Genomic DNA, 19,230 nt, shown 5'->3' with positions numbered 1-19,230 from the left:
AATTTCGATGGGGAAGGGGGACAAAATCCTAATATGGGGAGGATTTTAACATTCAACCCTGTAAACTGCTTTCCAACAGTAGTTTTGGCATGACCTCACCATTAAATGAAGACCTTAATCATTTCCTACACTCAGGTTATTGTATGAAACTCGATGAGCTTATTTTTAAATATGATTTAAGATTTGACAATGAATTTGGGGACAGCCCAGTTGAAGTATCTTGCACCTTCGATGGCACTATGGGTAAAAGTGTAATTGATTTTCTGTTTATCCCCAATCGTTATTCAGCAACAGTCACTAATTTTACATCACACGATTGTGTAATGAGTGACCACTATCCTCAGAGTTTAGCGCTGAACTCTGGGTTACCAAAAGATCAAAGGGTCGGTCATCACACTTTAGCCATGGAGAACTTAGAGCTCTCTCGAATGAATGGCTATACTATACGTTGGTCCATGATTGACCCGTCTACCTTCCTAGAGCAATTAATCCAGCAACAAAGGAGTGCCTTTGATGTTTCTCTGAATACTTCCGAGGAAGCCTCTGCCAACATGGAGTCTGTTGGCCAAATTACTAGAACTTTTAAATTGGGGTTAACATATCAACAGAAGATAGGAGTGGCAAAGAGGAAGGGCTGGTTTGATCATGCATGCAGTGAGGCCCACAAAAAACTCATCAGAGCTCTGAAAAACAAACCTAGGAACAATGAAGATGTTCAGCACTGGAGACGGCTATACAGGCTTACCCAAACAATTGTAAAAAAGCCCTAAAAGAGGAGGCTTGGGAGAAACTGTTCGAGGCTAGCCGTAGTAATGATACCACTGCTTTCTGGCATATTATTAACTCTCCATTCTTTAGTGAAGGTGATAGCCGAAAATAGAGGCTGCGATGACTGAAGAGTACTGGGTAGCACATTTTTCCAGCTTGTATTTGCCTACTATAGAATGTGTTATTAATCATCTTGTTCTAGCTCCCATAGTAGGTCCTGCGATGCTCACTCCTGGCCCTGAATGGTCTGCTCTAAACTTAATCCTGGAAGAGGTTTACCTTGCATTTAGTTCCAGTGAGGGAAAGGAAGCTCCAAGACCTGATGGGTCCTGATTGACCTGCTAATATTGATATTTGGGGCCCCCTTTTCATGCATGTTTTTAGATCCTGCAAGAGTGTATGGTTCCCTTCTTAATGGGCAGAGTCTCGGTTTGTACTAATATTTAAGAAAGGTGATCGCAACTGCCCTGCACATTATAGACCCATCTCCTTACTAGATTCGCTGGTTAAGGTGGTGGGGCGTATTCTCTTAGGTAGACTACAAAGCTGAGCGGATTGTAATATTATGTTCTCTGACTTATAATATGGATTTTGCCAGGGAATTGGAACTACAGAGCAAGCCATCGACTTGAATCTGCTACTGGATAAATATTCATACATCAAAAGTGGCAACTTGTATATGTTTTTTGTTGATTTATCATCAGCTTTCGACAGTATAATCCACAATAAGCTTTGGACGGTAATGAGTTAGAAGGGTATTGAATGCACTATTGTTACCTTTTTAAGACACTTGTATTCAAGTAGTTACGCAAAGGTACATTTTGGTTTAAAGGGTGAGTATAAATGTCCCTTTACTATTAAACAAAGGGTTCGTCAAGGGTGTGTATTTGCCCCTTTTCTGTTTAATATGAATATTAATAACTTGAGTAACACACTTGCTAGTATGTGCACATACTTGCCATAAATTAAGTACCGTCCAATACCTGTTCTGCTCTATGCGGATGATGCAGTACTTATGGCCCACACCCCTTTGGCTTTGCAGCATCTCCTTGACAGCTTTGTCCTTTTTTTGGAAAATCTTGGGTTACGGAGTGATGTAAGCAAAACATTTGTTATGAAAGTGGGCCGTAATTCAAGTGTCGTAACATCTTTATAGGAAAAGCTATTTTACCTCTAACGCCGACCTTCTCTTATTTGGAAATTTTATTTGACTGTGAAGGGAATTGGAAAAGTTCTATTAACTCAAGAAGGCTACAATTTGTAAGATCTATTATGGCCCTTCGTGACTTCGCAAGGAAATTGGGGAGTAATCAGCCGACAGAAAACTTAATCATCTACAACGCAAAATGTAGAACTATTGCAATGTATGGTTCTGAAATATGGGGACACGCTAATGTTGAATCGCTACAGGTGGTGGAAAATGCCTTTTTTTTTTTAAATCTCTTAGCACTCCTTTTTAACTGCTCACATTTTGGATGTCACTCTGAACAGGGAGCTAACTATCAAATAGATTTGATCAAGAGTCAGCCCGTCCTTCTTTGGCACAAAATATGGACCTCGGACAACATGGACTTGAACCGTGCCATAGTAAAGAACTGCTGTGACTCAAAGTTTGCTTTAAGAATCCCAGTGCTAAAGTTTATTAAGAATTTTATGTCAGCTATTAGTCGCCCAGAATTTTATGATCAACCTGAAATTCGGAGAAACATTTCAAGGAAAACATTAAAGACAGAATGTTTACATCTATTGGAGGATCTGAGGTTGTGTGTGGAATCAGCCAAACCAACTGTTCAACATAATCAAATGATTTTGACCACCTTCTCAATGCAACTGTACCTTTTTAAAGTTCATAATGCTCAACATAGATTTGTCGTAACGCATTTAAGGTTAGATATATTCTACTGCCTGATAAGTTTCCCATATGTCAACAAATGGTCAAATGATTTAATCCTCTGCCCTTATGATAACATGTCTATACAATCAAACACACATATTTTGTTCTTTTGTACATTTTACACAGATTTGAGAAGATCTTTTATCATACCTTTGATGAAATATGTAAATTTTAAACAATGTAGGCTGGCATTTTTATATTTGCAATTTCTTCGAAATCTTTTCTCATGCTAGGTTCTTGCAAGATTTCTTATGGTAACTCTAATGAGAAGAAAGTCTTAGGGGTCCATTACAATGTCGGGCGGATCGCCACCACCATGGTGGCGGTGGCGATCCGCCCCACATAAATGCCCGCCCGCCACCCTTTTCCCCCCCGCCACATTACAATGGCGGGGGGACCGCAACGGAGGGAAACACCGCCCGCCACTTTTTTCCGCCCCGGTCGCCTTGAAGCCGGGGCGGAAAAGGAATAATATGGTGGCGGTGTCTAATAGACACCGCCAGGCATATTATGATGTAAGGTGTGCAGTACCTTTCCGCAGCGGCGCTGCCGCCACGGAAAGGCATGCAGTCTTCACTCTGGGGGCCCCTTGAGGGCCCCCAGAGTGAAGTACAGGTGGGGGTGCACATGGGGGGTACCTGTGGTACCCCCCTTCATTGTCATATGCATATGACAATGTGCAAGTGCATTTTCAGCATTGTGGCCGCACCGCCCGCTACAATGCTGAAAATACAGGATGTGCCCGCCACTGTGGCGGGCACATCCAAATGGCACCCCCGGGACCCCCGCCCTTATGGCGGGTGGTCCCGATTTACGATAGGATGACGGGCGGGCAAAGTACGCCCGTCATCCTAATGGACCCCTTTATCTGTGGTATACTAAAGTGTGATCTGTATTGTATTGTACTTGTGTTAATGTACTATATCTGTTTTTTCAATGAATTGCAGTTTTTATGTATCCTTTTAATAAACACCTTGTTGTGAATCGAATAAAGAGAAAGTGACAAATTAATTTTTAATTAATATAAATTACTTGATTGATGAATATTTATGCTAATTGTGTAATAGTTTGTTTTTTACAGTTACATTTCAGGCGCGGGTTGTGGGGTTTTTTAGGGGTAAAGGTTGGGAAGTAAATTATTTATCTTTAATTCATTATTTTTTAATTAATATTAATTACTTAACTGATAAATATTTATGTTAATTGTGTAAGAAATTTTTCTTAAAGTTAAGTTTAAGGTGCAGGTTGTGGGTTTCATAGGGGTATGGGGTGGAAAGTAGAATAATTTTAATTAACTAACATTTATTTTTAAAATGATAATAATTATGTAATTGATATTTAATTATGTTAATTGTGTAATACATTTTTTAAATATTTAGTTTTTAGTGCAGGTTGTAGGTTTTGTAGGGGCATAGGGTGTGCACTGCCTGCAGTGGGAATATTAAATTTTACACCTCCACAATCCAACACTTTCCCTACTGTTGCACTGACTGGAGTGGGAATAGTAAATGTTACCCCTCCGCAATCCCACACAGTTTCCCTACTGTTCCATACACTGTAGTGGGAGTTATACATATTACTTCTCCACAATCCAACACTTTCACTAGTGCTCTACTGACTGAAGTGGGAATAGTAAATGTTACCCGTCCGCAATCCCACACTTTCCCGACTGTTGCAAAGACTGGAGTGGGAGTAGCAAATGTTACCCCTCCTGAGTCCAACATTTGTCCTACTGTTGTCTAAATTGGACTGAGAATAGTATATGTATTATTTACAGAATTTTATAGTGTGCGTTACTTTATTTAAAATGTATTTATTATGTTTCAGCTCTTCCATATGGCCTCAATTTCGACTTTTGTGGTATTGGGCGCCTTCATTAGTCCTCATCTAGTTATTTGCACCCATCAAGCAGTTGCTTTTGCCTGGTCAAATGGTAGGACACTTCCAAAAAACAGCTTGGCATCATTGAACAACCTGTGCTCCTGGGGAACATCTTTCCAGGCAACAGTGCCATCATATTCTGTAGCTCTTCTCCTCCATTGATGGTGCAACAATGTCGTTAGACAGCTAATGGGGTGGTTATGTAACCTGAAAATATTTATTTCGGGAATGACAAAGACTGGTGTGTGCAAGAACAGAGGTCGTGCCAGTTAAGTGGTAACTGGGTGTAGAGAAGTTTTCCACAGTGCCAATAACAGTATATGAGGCTGGAGGTTCCCCACTTCATGTCAGCATTATCTATTGTCACATTGCATTTGTGTTTTCTCTACATTGATTGTGCCATTCACTCTGAAACATAGAGAAGCATATTTTAATCTTATGACTGTCCCCGGGCTTACTGCACCATCCAACTAAGTGTATTGTGCAATATTATTGTCCCATATAAGCGCACACTATCCTATAGCATTCTGATTAATGTTAAGTGACATCCTACAGGGCCGTGGCCCTAGAGGTAAACTTAATATCGGAATGCCGTTGGTCATTGGCATAAACTTCTCCAGTAACTTTGAGTCCTGGCCTACTGGCACAATCCATGAGCAAAGGATTTAATAAATAATTATTGCATCCGGTGGGTGGATGGGCCTCTCATAAAAAGCCTAAGTTTAGAACCATTTCTATCCATTCTGTAGTTTTGTGATTACCTATTTTACATTCATATATCCAGATGGATATTATAGTTTAATATACGAAATACACAAGAACATAAAAGTGGAACAAGTTACAACAAACAAAACAGGTTGTCAAACTCATGCAGTGCACATATTATTTGCCGGAATACACATAAGTAATTTAGGCCAAGGAACATACACATTAGCACCATCGCAATTCATATTAACAGACATTCTAAATTATGTCAAGGAGACAAGCACTGTCACTGTATTTCTGTGTTAATTGCAAAAATAATGTTATGTGTTTGCTGCATCTGGGCCTGAATCATACAGAGGTAAAGGTGTAGGAGACATAGGCCCACATGCATCAAGCATTTTTGTAGTCGCAAACGGTGCGATTCCTTAAAATCGGCCGTTTGCGAATGCAAAAGTGCTTGTTGGGATGCATCATGCCATTTTAGAAGTCGCATCTTTTTTACGATTTCTAAAATTGCGTTAGCATTTAAGAAATCGCAATTGTGCGATTTCTTAAATGCTATGCATCATTACAGAAAAATATGCGTTTTTTAAAATTGGAAGTGCAAATTACCACGAAGTTCAACTTCGTGGTAAATTGCGAAATTGATTAAAAATGCACAAAAATGCATTTTTTATCCTGTAAAGTTACACACACATATGTCCTTAGGACATGTGTGTATGTAACTTATGCTGAAAAGTACATTTCATGGGTGAAGGGGGGGGTCCTTTTGACCCCCCTCTCCACCCTTGAAATGCATTGATGAATTGCAATTGCACATTGCGAATTCGCAATTCCTATTCATTCCTATGGGCATTTTGGCCCATAGGAATGAATGGGAATTGTGAATTCGCAATTTAAAATTCGCATTTTTTATGCATTTCGGTAAAAATAGCGATTTTTACCGATTTGCAAAAAAAATAAGAAAATATTCATGCATAGGCTTTTGAGAATTCTAAATTGCGAATCGTTATTTTTCGCAATTTAGAACTCGCAAAAGCCGATATTGATGCATGTGGGCCATAATGCTGTTCCCTGGGGTTACTTCTAAAGTTGAGTGTAATCTATGTGATACAGTGCCGTGGGGTATCTATCAGCAAACAACGCATGATCCATTGGTGCTTTCTCATTCTATTTATGATATGTGTTGATACCACGTTATATAACAATCTAGCATGAATATTATGAGACACATTGGTATGTGCAGACATTTCTCTTCACAGGTGTGTGACAGTGATTAGAGCTTAAGCGTGCAGTATTATAGAAATGCAACAGCAGCATAAGAAGATATGGAAGGAAAAAATAAAACAAAAATACATAACTTTCTCTTTGTAGAATCAAAAAACTGTCCTAAAACAGAGGCTGGAGGGAGATTAGGGGGGTGGTATTTACAGTTGCCATCATCTTCTCCCCTTTTTTCCCTTTTACGTCGCTGGCGGTGCTTGGCGTGAAGAGGAGCCCATCTGAAACATCTGATAGGTGGATCCATTGGTTGTTGCCGTCGACTTTGACTGCTGTGGGAGTAGTCATCATTACAAAGAAAGGTCAGTCAAAATTGGGACCCTTCCATTTCCGGATAAAGTTTTTTTTACATAAACATGTTCTCCTATTTGTACAGCTGAGAGGTCGACCTCTAATTTGGTGGACTTCTCCTTACTTCTGGTTACCTGTATGGAAATTAACTTTACAGCCTTCATTAATTCAGAGACATAAACATGTATTTCCTCATTCAGAATGTCAGTTGTACGTTCTGCTTGCACCTTACATCTAGCAGCAGGTATTTGCATATTCACGAGTCTTCCTGCCACTATCTGCTAGGGAGTTAGGTGGTGATCAGAACTGGGTGTGTTTCTAAGAGAAAATAATGCCAGCTGTAAACAAAAGAACGATTATTTGTGCAATGTGGTGGATCATAATTTGCTTAGTTTGTTCTTCAGCAAGTCATTAAGGCTTTTACAATTCCGTCACTCTAGGGGTGGTAAATGGAAGAAAAAATATGTTTTATTCCCAGCATTGCCCTGAGATGTATAAAAATAGAATTAACAAAGTGTGTGCTGTTATCAGATTATAATCCCTTCTGGAATTCCCCAGCAGGGAATTACTTCACGAATCAGAAAAGTAGCAGCTGACTTGGCATCACAGTGGACACGGGTTCCTTCAACTCATTGGGGAAAAGGAAAATCACAACTATGAGGTAGTGATAGTTGTTTCATCAATCAATCATATCAATAAAATCAACAAGAAAAGCCACAAAGGACATCGTGGTCATGGTATTTGCCAGATAAGTCTTGTTTCTCTTTATTCCAGTTTTCTCCCTGCACCAACATAATGGGTGTTGCTGTATTCCCGCATCCTTGTGACAAGGGCATACATGATTGCCAAACATGACACCCTTGGGTGGTAGTCTCCCAAACATTTTGCCTTCCCCCTTCCTGCGTTTGCTGGCTTTAGGACTCTGTGCACTTTACCACTGCTAACCAGTGTTACAGCGCTTGTGCCCTGTCCTTAAAACATGCTAAGAGTGACCTACACCTAATGGGGCATTTAATATACTTTTAATTCCCCAGTAGATGGTGCGATCTTTACCCAGTCCTGTAAATGCTTCTTGTGGACCTGCAGCACCCATTGTGCTACCCACTAAAGTAACACTTTTACATATATCTTAGGCCTCCCGCTGCAGCCTGTAGTGCATTTTTAACTAGCCATTTTGACGAGTCAGTCCTAAGTTAGGCCCTAACAGCTGTTAGGACAGGGTGCATGGTAATTAAAAAGTAGGACATGGGTACTTACGTTTACATGTCCTGGCAGTGAAAAACTCCTAAAGCTTTTTCACTGTGGTAAGGCCCATCTCTCCCATTGAGTAACAGTGGGTTACCTTATTATAGCTGATAAGTGTTAACTTTACATTGGGAGCAGATAGAGATATACTATTTAGACTCAAATGAATCATGATTACAAATCCTCTTTAATGGTAAAGTCACAATTCTGAAAATGTCACTTTTAGAGAGTTGGCTTTTCCTTGCCCTAACCATTTGTGCATCTTGTCAGTGTCCTGGATCACATGACTGTGAATGGCTCTTCTGCTGGGGTTTGTGTATTCTGCACAGACAGTGACACAAAAGGGACTAGCTGTGGACAAGATGGGACATCCTGCCTGGATGGCCGGGACGCAGCTGTGCGGTACCCCATTGCCGATTATGCGGAGACATCAATGAAGATGTATTACATCTACTATGCATCTGCAATGGCTTGGGAGTGGAACAAAGACAGGTATTAAAGTCGCGCCTGTTTACAAGCCAAGTACGATCGTGCAGGGAGGCGGTAAAGGCTTGCTTCAAGGTCAGCAACGTCCGGTTGGCCTGTAGCCTTGTTCGGTTTATGAGTGCAGCAAAAGCAAAGTTAAGCTTGGAAGTTCTCTAACAAACTGGCCACCAGTTCAGGCCCACTGGCCTCTGAGGAATGTATATTAACACTGTTCATAAGAGTCTCTTCTGGTAATTCTGTTTATCATCACGGTTCCCACGCACTCTCTTGTGGCCACCTTGCCCTAGTGGCCAGCATAGCGACATTAATTTTATCTATATACATTTTTATTATTGTGTCATCCCAGGCTCAACAACATGGGCCAGGGAACAACATGATTACATATATGGGAATGATTTGATAAGGGGCGCAGCGAACCAGGAGAGCAAACAATTTGATGAACTACAGACTTCTACCGTCAACAACAAACATTTTGTCGCCTGCTACAGTCCTAAACACTATTAAGGACTGGGATTACACAGGAGCCCCCAGAAATTAGCACTCTGACAAATGCTGTGTTTTGTGCCATCTTATCCTCTTTACTGGCTACATCGCATACCTGGTTTCATTCCCTTGCAATTTTATGGAATTACTGTAATTAAAAAAAAACACTTAACTAATTCTAGTATTACCAATGATGTAGTTTTGTTTTTTTAAACATATGTTTTATTTGTTTGCAAAGGTTTTAATTAATCATGCAATAAAGTGAATTTGATTTGATTTGACATGACTGTGAATGGCTCTTCTGCTGGGGTTTGTGTATTCTGCACAGACAGTGACACAAAAGGGACTAGCTGTGGACAAGATGGGACATCCTGCCTGGATGGCTGGGACGCAGCTGGGCCGTACCTCATTTACAATTCAAAGGGCATGTCCTCCTGCATATTCAAAGGAACCTGACAACATCCTTTTGACAGTTTGGAGCATTGACAAGGCAAGTGAAAAACTATTCAGAACCAGATATTGGTGTAGGGCAGGGAGTCCACCCAATATACAAAGGCTGGCACCAGGAATAAATATTGGCCCCCAGAGCCACTCTTCAGATCACTTCTGGACTTGAGGAAGACTCAGAAGAAGGACTGCCCTGCTGCTTTAAGGCCTCCCCTGTGGCCTGAGGAAGGGAAGACTAGACCATCTCCTTGACCTGAGGACCACCAGAATTGTGCCAAGGGCTTGCTATGTGTCTGCCCTCCTGTGAGAGCTAGAGGGACATAGCAAGCTCCACAGACCCTGGAACCTGCCTGTCTGCTGCTGCGGCTCCTGCTGAAGTGAGTCCTAACCCCTAAGTGGTACCCCCCTCAGGTCCTGTAGCCTACTAAAGTGGGCTCCTCCTACCAAACCAGGACCTACCTACAAACTGATCAGAAAAAGGTGCATCGCTGGTGTGATTGACTTTGCTGCAGCTACCACTGCGTTCTTCTTTACAGAGGCAAATCAATTTCAGTGAGACATCTCAATGACTGTTGCGTGTTTGATGGTCTGGATAATTTGGTGAAATCATCTCGGGGCAGATTTACTCATGCTCATGTCTGCCTTTTCCTGGCTTATTCTCCATTGCACTCCAGCTGTTTACAGTGATGTGTCATCAGTCTGAGTGCCTACCTGTACCAACTGTCCGGGGGTCTAGATCTTGCTGTATTGTTGTGTTTCAGGGGGACAGGCAATCATTGCAAGAAGTGATCAAATTGTTGAAATTATTGATGGCTTTGGGGAGGCTGTTGCTGTGTTCATATTGATGGGTGTTTAGAGTGGTGTTCCAGTCCTTGTCAGTGATGCTGTTTGAGTTTCGGTGGGCTGGTCTGGTGGTGGTTTACCAGCATTGCACCGGTACGGGGCTGTTGAACTTGACGAGGGAGCGGTCTGTCCAGGAGAGTGGTGTGGGCTTGTCGAATCAGATGTTGTCAAAGATGATGACAATAGGTTCCAGAAAGTGTCCTACAACATTGGTAGGCCCCTCGTTCAATTAGGGTTTTTGAGTTGGGGTCAGCGTAGTTTTCCAGTTGGAAGTTCATGTCTCCATAGAGGATGTAATTGCTTGCCTCCAGGGTGTTTGGAGCGACAAAGTCCGTGATGGTGCAAGTGAAGTTAAATGGTCCCAGTGGTCCGTAGATGAGAGTGTGGCTTAGGGTGTAGTTAGCTGTGGGGTGGAGTTTGAACAACAGGTGTTCCACATTGGTGGATGATGTGTTAACGGAAGTGGTGTAGCTGTCCTGCTAAAATGCAAATATTCTCTCTAAAGCATCCCTCTCCTCCTTAAAACTAGGCCTCACATGTATGAGATACATACAAAAGAGTAAAAACAGATTGGAGGTGATTTTATCTGGATTCAGATTTTTCTCTAAGTGACACCCTTATTTTTCTTGCAAAATATGTATCTTTTAATATATTAATTTTATTTTATCACAGACATACTGTAAGAATCAGATTGTGGCTACATTGACCAGGTTCAATGGGGTGGCTGAGTGGGCTAAAGAATGGTGATGGATTAAACCCAGATCAGTTGACTGGGGGTGAGTGTTTGAACTGGGGTGGCTGAGTGGGCTAAAGAATGGTGATGGATTAAACCCAGATCAGTTGACTGGGGGGGAGTGTTTGATTTGCTCAAACGCTCCGTCCATCATCCCCTTTTGTATCATTTCAATTTAGTGCCAGAACCAATCAGATGGTATTTACATTGATCCTATTTATCTGGCCTCACAGACAGTGGCACCACTTCCACGGGTACAAGGGGATGTTTGTACCCCATGGGGAAAGTCTGGCTCTGTCTTTACTCCTTCCGAATAGGGCTGTAACTTGGGAGAAAGAGTGAGCACTGGGGGATCTGGTGTAGTATCTGAAGCCCATAAGAGAGGTCTTCATTTAGAGTTTGGTGTGCGACCTGCCATCCACCAGTGTGGCAAGGTTAATACCACCCTACCTCAACTGCATCTCAGATCTCAGGCATGCCACCTGTGCTCAGTACTTGAGGAGGCCCCTGTAGCTCAGGCCCCCAGCACAGGGGTTGCGGGTGCTATTGTTACGCCACTGTTCTCATTTACAAGCCCCTTGCACCAACCGTACGTCACTTTTCCCATGTTAAAAATGACGCAAAAGTGGCGCAAGAGGCTTGTAAATAGGCCCCTAGGAGTTTTTCTCCCAGGGTAAGAGGGTAATTTTTCATTTTGTTCTGTTTGGAATCACTTGGCTTTCCATGGTATTACCGAACAGAAAAAAAGCAAATCAGACTGTCCACTGAAAATAAGAAACACTGGTGAAAATTTGAGGTCATGAAAAACAAGGGGGGGGGTGGGAGAGAGAATATGCGGGTGGATTCCTTCTCCCAAATAGTACAAATAAACAACAAGAATCCACCTGATAGGGTGACGTATTCCCTACTGTGGTGGGGAGCACATAGTGTTTTTAAAATACCCCTCACACACCAAAAGGACCTTTGGTGTCATGCTTCATCATTGGGGTCTTCGCACCCCTCTACGGGATGCGGCGTGCTGCGACCTACGACTACGCGTGAGCACTGATACATAGACTATGGTTTGGTGAATGAGCCGCGTTCGGGGGAACAAGGACATTACGATTGCTGTAATTTGAGCCATTGGGCCAGAGTGACCCCCAACATTGTGGAGGCTCATGGGGCATTGAACCTGGGACAAGAATTGACTTGCATATTGGCAACACTTCATTCTATTTGTAGGAACATTATAATACTACAATTGCACTTTTTGTATAATACACTTTTTACTTAGAAAAACGTGAGTAAGGTGGGGTGTGGTGCATCCTGTCCTGAAGAAGGAGTTGATCTCCGAAACATGTCGACGCACCAGATGAGGTACTGTGCTTAGTATCACAAAATTACCTCACTCTGCACCCATTTTAATAGAACCAGCCCGGGGGCTCATTAAATTAGTTCTGACATACCCCACGAGCCAGACACTTTTTAAACATTCACTTACTCACATCGCCTCACCACATACTCACACCAAACCCTCACATGCACCACACATAGTCTATGTATCAGTGCTCCCGCGTAGTCGAAGGTCACAGCACGCCGCATCCCGTAGAGGGGTGCGAAGACCCCAATGATGAAGCATGACACCAAGGGTACTTTTGGTGTGTGAGGGGTATGTTAAAAACACTATGTGCTCCCCACCACAGTAGGGAACACGTCACCCTATCAGGTGGATACTTGTTGTTTATTTGAAAATGTGAGGTCTGCATGACTCTACACAGAGCAGGCAGGCAATCAGCTTGGAGGACAGGGAGGGTACTCTTCCACGTTTGCGACAGAGTACCTTGTCTACCAAACCCTAAATGAGCACCTTTGTCTTTTACTGCTGTCGTATCATTTCTATGTTTATATTCCTTTTCAAAATAGTTAGAACTTTGCTTTCCCCTTTTAAAAAATGTTTTTCTGATGTGAAAAAACATATCTGTAGTGAGGAATTTCGTGCATATTTACTAGTAAAGACTTATTAACCGATGACTGAAAAAATAAAAAATAAAAGTGTGAATATCAACGCTTTCAAATGTGCTTGAGATGATGGTAAGCCAGTGAAGACAAATGTTGGAATAGAATAAAATAGTCATTATTGTTAGGCCTGCATAACTCTGTATCGCATGAAAGTTCACTTATTTCAGCAGTGCCGTTTTTGGAGTGAAAGCCACACCGATGTTTTGTCAGAATCTGAAATGCCACCAGGGTATCTACATTTACGAAGCTCAGCAAGAGTGAATTACTCTTGTTTGGGGTCACCTCCTGGGAGGGGATGCTAAATGTGAGGTTTTTTTTATGAATAACCTCAAAAAGAGGATGAAATCTAGGTTCATTTTTCTTGAACCTCTCTGGAGCTGTCAAACGTCTTTGGGATCCCCTGCCTAGTACTGTGCTGACCAGAGAGCTCAGGCCCAGGATGTGTTGGCATTGTAATGGAAAGAGATATCAATTCATCCAATTCTTTATTTCGGATTAAAATTCTGTAAAACATACAGAAAAGTATAAAATAACATTTCATAAATACACAACTAAAAAAGTCCATATGCATTCTCATAAAACACTTTAAATAATTAAAATAATCAACTACATCCCAATATAATTATACACAGAAGTTCTTGAGTTAGATTCAACAGATTAACATTCCATACAATATTATCTAATAACTGCTTTAAAAATATAAAGCACAAATAGCAGCATCCCAATTAGCATGTATTGCACTATATGAATCCTATACCAAATACAATAATCACCTTGGATGCCTAAGTAATCTTTTAACGTTCTAGCCGCTAAATCTGGATTATCCATACTGCGTGCAAATATTTTGCTACACTATTAACAATCAGCTCCCATGAATCTGTTTATCCTAAGTGCTGGGCCCAATGACCTGCAAAGAGGGATGATCCATTTTCTCCTTGAGACTTTATAAGCCACACAAATAAAATGATATTTGGCTCAATGATTCAGAAGCAATCCAACAGACAGGACAGATAGTATTGAGGTTCTTGGGGTTTGCCCACCAAGCTATATATATTCTTGCGTGAGCCAAATCCCATATCTGAACTTTCGACATAACTGTCTAGGGAGTGAGCCCTGGATGACATATAAGGAGGGTTGATACAGAAGGGCAATTTTATAGTCACAGAATCGATCTGTTAAACTCCCTGCTTGACTGTTCTTTACTGTTTCTCCCCAGAAATGATCTCTACGCCATTCATTTATTAATTGCCTTGATGTCAAATGAGAATCCTCTGGAGAATCTTCTGGAGAATCCCAGAGAGTCTCAAGAGCGAGGGATTGGAAAAAATGTTCTATATACAACCATGGAATCCTCAGATAGCCCTCTGATTTTAGAATCTCCCTAAGCGGAGCTCTATAGGGCTCCAACACTGGGATTGACCACAGTCTGTGCCAGAATAATAATGGTTGCACCTGGATGGTAGATGAAACGGGATATAAACCCATAACTTGCATTAGTGGTGTCAGGCTTCGTCTTCCGTTTTCTTCAGGATTGTGCCGATGCTATAAGGGTTCCACCTCTTGGCGGCCCCAGAGTCTGAAGTGAAACACACAGACTACCAGGATAATCAAGCGAGGGAAGGAAAGGAAGGGGACAGCAGGGAGGGAGATCTGAAATGATAACAGAGAATATTCAAGACACATTAACAATCACACAACTCGCAATACACTCTAGACACCGTCCCCCTTGTACACTACCTAGAATCCCCTCTTCCTACCTGTGAAGGAAAATACGGTTGATTTCACTATATGGAGAGATTAAGGGTGGAACCAGGACTTTGGTTAACTAGGATAGGAAAACAAGAAGAATGGGTTTTGAGCAGGACACATATATCGTATTATGCAATCATATGTTCTCTGTAATCAAACATACCTAAGATATAACATCTCCGTGCGTAAACAAACCCACTGACAGTAACCCGTCAGATCCTCTCTCCTATATAGACAGGATAGACAAAAGTCGTGTGGAAAAACATATAATAACAACAGACGGGATTAATACTTCTTAACTTCGTCTGTTTCCGATTGTTAATGCGAACCAAGTAAACACCCCACTCTAATCCGTGGTTTGATTCCCAACACACATAGTTTTGGCTCAGAGCTTGATATGGATCGCTCTTCAAGAATCTATATCTCCCCGCTTGAGACGGCAGGGTGCGCGATCTCGGCCAACAGGGAGAAACCACCAAACCAACAGGCAAATGCCTCAATGCCTTCAAATAGAATACCAGGACTCTTAGCAGAGAGTTCGAAACTGGCAGAATTGTAGTCAAAAGGTAACAGGAATAGCGCAGTAGACGTTCCACAGCCCGCATCCAAATCCGTAGCGGGATGCAACCCAGAACTAGCAGAAATACATCGGAACAGTCTTACCGCATCTTCAGTAATCCAAACGCGACCTTGGGAGAAGAATAATCTGCAGCGTCTGCCTCGTTGAGCCAGCTTTTGCTTCCGGGCATGCGTGAGCGTGAGTCACTAAATGACGGTACACGTTGCCCAAGCATGCCGGGAATTGTAGTTCCTTGTATAACGAGGATTCTGCAGCACGCAGGCAGTGCCTTTCCATGACGTTGCGGACCGTGGATCGTGACAGTACATCCCCCTTCACGAGGGGCGCTTGCCAGCAGCAGGTCGGTCCGGAAACAACCTGTGGAACCTAGCCACCAAACGAGGAGCATGAGTCCTCCTCAGGGCCATAGCCTTTCCAAGCCAGTTGATACTGCAGCCTACCCCTCACAAACCTGGAATCCAGCACATCCCGCACTTCATATTCGCGATCCTGCTGGACCTATACAGGCAGGGGAGCCCATCTCACCAGGCACTGAGAGGGCTTCAACAGGGACACATGAAATACCAGGTGAATCCTGAAGTGGGCGGGCAGGCGCACCTTCACAGCCACAGGGTTAATGTGCTTCACGACCCGGTAGGGACCGATGAATCTCGGGTTGAACACACTGTACTTCTTAAACCTAAGGTGCTTTGTAGACACCCACACACGGTCACCCTTCTTATACACAGGACAAGGCCTACGGTGTTTGTCAGCCTGCTTCTTATACCTAGCTTTGGCATTTACCTGATTACTCTGTGTGGGAAGGAGGATCTTGCGGACACGTAACAACCTCTCCTTAACCTCAGGCAATTTGACGTCGGAACCAGGGAGCAACAGAGGACTGAATCTGGGATGATGCCCATAAGAACAGAAGAAAGGAGAATGCAGTGTGGAAGACCCCTGTAAGCGATCTCAGCCACCCACAACCAGTCTTCCCATGACCCAGTGTTGTCCTGAACATAACAACGCAGATACTGCTTAAGTGTTTGGTTTAGTCTCTCTGTTTGCCCGTCTGTTTGGGGGTGGAAACTAGTGGAAAGCGAAGATGTATTTTCAGTTCAGAGAACCAGGTCTTCCAGAAACGGGCCGTGTACTGAGCCCCCCTGTCTGAGACTATAACCCTGGGTAGGCCATGTAGACGTACTACGTTTACCAATAATAGGTGTGCCAACTGCCCAGCCATGGGGACCTGAGTGCATGCAATGAAATGGCCCATTTTGGTAAGGTAGTCCACCACTACTACTATGGCTGTTTTCCCTTGATCTTTAGGAAGACCAATGATGAAGTCAACAGAAAACCTCTCCCACGGGTTTTCAGGGGTAGGTAAGGGTTGTAACAGCCCTTGGGGTTGTTGTCGGTTGGATTTCATCCGTGCACAGGTGGCGCACTCTCTCACCCATCTGTTCATGTCCGGACGAATAGAAGGCCACCAGAATTGTCTTAACGCCTTCTCCAGCGTTTTGGCGTATCCCATGTGGCCTGCACTAGGTGCGTCATGGCACCAAGAGAAAACGGTTTTCTGTAGGGTCCTGGTGGGTACCAACACCTCTGGCCCTTTCGTTGGTATCCCTTGCTTTATTTTCCATTCCTTATGGTGTCGAAGCCAGGTTCTCCATACACACGTGTCTTGCACCTGTTCTCACTCCCATGACGAAGTCCCCTGTTTGAATGGCACACACAACCTTGGCGGGTTCAATGATTGCGCGATTCGGGGTTATGGTGTGCATAGCGGGATTCTCCTGTCGTGTTAATGCGTCTGCTTTTTTGTTGTTGATACCAGGGCGGTAGGTGACGACGAATTGGTACTCCTCAAAAAACAACATCCAACGCAGTTGCCTTGGGGTGAGATGTCGGGCTGCTCGCATGAACTGCAAATTGCGTTAATCTGAAAAAAACGTCACAGAGTGTTTTGCCCCCAAAAGCCAATGCCTCCACTCCAAGAATGCGTCTCTGATGGCTAAAAACTCCTTTTCAGCGATGGTGTAGTTGGCTTCGACTGTACTCAGCTTCCTCGACATGAAGTTAATCGGATGCAGATGTCGGTTTGTTCATTCCTTTGGGAGAGAACAGCCCCCAGAGTGACCTCGGACGCATCAGCTTCCACGATGAAAGGAATGTCTGGATTGGCGTGCGTGAGCACCGGGGCTGTAGAAAAAGCGGCCTTCAGGCGATCGAGCGCGGTTTGTGCTGCCGTATCGCAGACGAACGGGATGTTCTTCCGGGTGAGTCGGGTCAACGGTGTTACCATGGCGGAGAAACCCTGGATAAAACGCCTGTAGAAATTGGCGAATCCCAACAGGCTCTGGATGTCTTTAACGTTACAAGGTTGAGGCCATTCCTTTACTGCTTTTACTTTTCTTTCTGCCATCACCTGCCCAGACGGTGTGAGCATCACGCCCAAGAATTCCACCGTAGTGACGTGGAACTCACACTTGGTGATTTTGCAATATAGGTGGTTGTCCTGCAGAGCTTGGAGTACACGGCTCACATGTACGACATGTTCTCCTGTGGTGGTGGAATATATTAGGATATCATCTATATAGACCACCACGTATCTATCCAAATGTTCCCGTAGAACTTCATTCAAGAAGAACTGAAACGCGGCTGGGGCGTTACAGAGCCCAAAGGACATAAACAGATACTCGAAGAGCCCATACCGCGTCTTGAAGGCTGTTTTCTACTTGTCACCCTGTCTTATCCGCAGAAGGGGGTAGGCCCCCCTTAAATCAAGCTTCGTATAGACCTTGGCCGCTCGGGCTTGCTCCAACAATACCGGAATCAACGGCAGGGGATACTGGTTCTTCACCGTTATAGTGTTGAGCGCTCTGTAGTCTATGCAACAGCGTTTCTTGCCATTGGCTTTCGGAATTAAGAACAGTGGAGACCCTGCGGGAGATCTTGAAGGCCGGATGAATCCTGCGGCGAGGTATTTGTCCAAATAGGCACGCAGGACTTCGTTCTCTGGTATCGTGAGGGCGTAAATCCTTCCTCTTGGGATGACCGCTCCGGGTAATAGATCGATTCGGCAGTCATATTCTCTATGAGGCGGGAGTGCGAACACCACCTCATATGCCCTGTATACTTCTGGTAGTTCTACCTCTTTTTCTGCCGCTGTGGCTACATGATGTATCATAGACAACACCCGAGAAGGACCACGGGTTTCCTGAATGCAGTGCTCCATACAGAAAGCGGAGGAAAACTGTACAGTCCTGGACGTCCAATGTATAAAGGGTTCATGCTTTTGCAACCATGGAAGACCCAGTATGGTTCCGTAGTGTGGTGCGTTGATGATGCTGAATGATAGGCATTCGTGATGGGAACCATCACAGCTAAGATCATACTCAGGGGTGTGATACCTAATGGGACCTGCTTCTAGTTCTTTGCCGTCAACCGCATATACCGTCTCTGGGAGGTTCTTGGCAATGAGGAGTGCTCCCAGCCTCTTGGCTTCTCCGTGATCCATAAAGCATCCAGTGGCTCCGGAGTCTATCATGGCCTTAACGAGCTTCTCCTCGGTGTTTATGACGATGAGCATTTCTAGGAACAGGTGGCTTCTCTCTGGGATACGACCAGGGGTTATCGAAGGGATGACGATCGCGCTTGAGGGTTCCCCTTCATCTACCTTCAAGCACTGGAGTTTTCCGGTCTTCTTTCAGTGATGCCTGCCGCTGTTTGTCCGCTCCGAAATCTCCCTGATTTTGATCTTAACTGGGCAATCTCGTAAATAGTGTCCTTTTTTGCCACAATAAAGGCAGAGGCCTTGCTTCCGGCGATGATCCTTTTCGCTTAACGTCAGAGAGGCCCTCA

Source organism: Lissotriton helveticus, chromosome 4_1 (assembly GCF_964261635.1).
Source record: "Lissotriton helveticus chromosome 4_1, aLisHel1.1, whole genome shotgun sequence".
Lineage (NCBI taxonomy): Eukaryota > Metazoa > Chordata > Amphibia > Caudata > Salamandridae > Lissotriton > Lissotriton helveticus.
The sequence above is the reverse complement of the archived record's forward strand: the minus strand, read 5'-3'. Positions refer to the sequence as shown.